Here is a 1,460-nt window from a genome sequence, read left to right as displayed (position 1 = left end):
ACAATATGTACTCACTGATAAGTGGATATTAGCCCAGAAACTTAGAACACCGAAGATATAAGATACAATTTGCTAAACGCATGAAACTCAAGAAGAACCAAGACCAAAGTGTGGACACTTTGCCCCTTCTTAGAATTGGGAACAAAACACCAATGGATGGAGTTACAGAGACAAAGTTTGGAGCTGTGACGAAAGGATGGACCATCTAGAGACTGCCATATTGTGGATATTTTTAGTCCACAATAGTGTAGAACTGAGAGTTTTTTCCCACACTTATCTTAAACCTATAAATGAGAGAAACATTTTCTCAGATTCTCTTACTTTGAGCAGCTCTCAGCTCAGGGGAGTTCTGTAGAGAAGCTTGGGGTTGAGAAGGTAGAGGACATGCTGGTGGTGCTTGTGGAGAAGAAATACCATGTAGCCCCTGGTCCCTCCCATGGTACCCTGAAACACTGCTTCTCTCAGGACCATGAAAGGAAGAAACATCCGTTTCATTTTCTAAATTTCTAATGTAAAATAACAATATTGTCACCATTCTTATGCTGTGATATATTCAGACTTGTACTTCTAATGGAATGGATTACGATCATTATTAAACAATTGAATATTCAAAAGAGTGAGAATTATGGAAGGATGTGCCATGCAGACATTGTCCTGAGTCTCCTCCACCCAGATGCTCTGGGACTGAGGATGATGGCCTGGACCACAGTGAGGAGACTGCTGGTGCAGAGAGAGACGCCCACCCTCTCCAGGTAACCAATGATCTTAAAGCCTATACCATCTAAGAATTTTCTCAAACCAAAAGCTGCTATTATCTTTAGCAATCCTTTTGAAAGAAGGAGTATGATGTTTATAAAAGCCAAGTGGATGAGAGAATGAGGTGTATCGGTTTCTTCTCAGGGTTTCCTAACCAACTGAGCATAAAATTCACAGAAACAGACATGTTCCCCAGAGTCTCAACCACATTCATGGAGGGGAAAATCATTTTGTTAATAAACTTTAAAACTATTTTTACTTCCTAGGTAGAAAAATGTGTATCCAGAATGGAAAAACTTTTTCCAGAAATAAATAGTAATTCTAGACATGGAACTGAACAGCTTATCTGCATAATAGCATTTTCTGCTGTTTATTAGGCAGTGGTTGACATATGTAATGTTGCATGTGAGGTCCCTGAATCTCCCCCATTTTCTGCAGACTCTGAGTTATTGTGCATTCTCTGAGAGGTAAGTTTTATAATTATTATTCAAAATTTTTAAAGGAGATATGTTCTATATTTACACTTGACTTGTTCAAATATGTGCATGTGTGTAAATTGTGTTCATGTGCATATGTGTCTGTCTGTCTCTCTGTATATCTGTGTGCCTTGGTTTTTTATTAGATATTTTCTTTATGAATATTTCGAATTTCAAATGCTATCTCGAAAGTTCCCTATACCCTCCCCCCGCCCTGCTCCCCTAACC

The 1,460-nt window shown here is 38.8% G+C and overlaps 1 pseudogene; it reads right to left on the bottom strand.

The window, feature by feature from the left end:
• Vmn1r-ps104 (vomeronasal 1 receptor, pseudogene 104) lies at nt 320-1,038 on the bottom strand (annotated as a pseudogene).

This window comes from Mus musculus, chromosome 13 (genome assembly GCF_000001635.26).
Source record: "Mus musculus strain C57BL/6J chromosome 13, GRCm38.p6 C57BL/6J".
Taxonomy (NCBI): Eukaryota; Metazoa; Chordata; class Mammalia; order Rodentia; family Muridae; genus Mus; species Mus musculus.
This window is presented reverse-complemented; position numbering and strand designations above follow the sequence as displayed.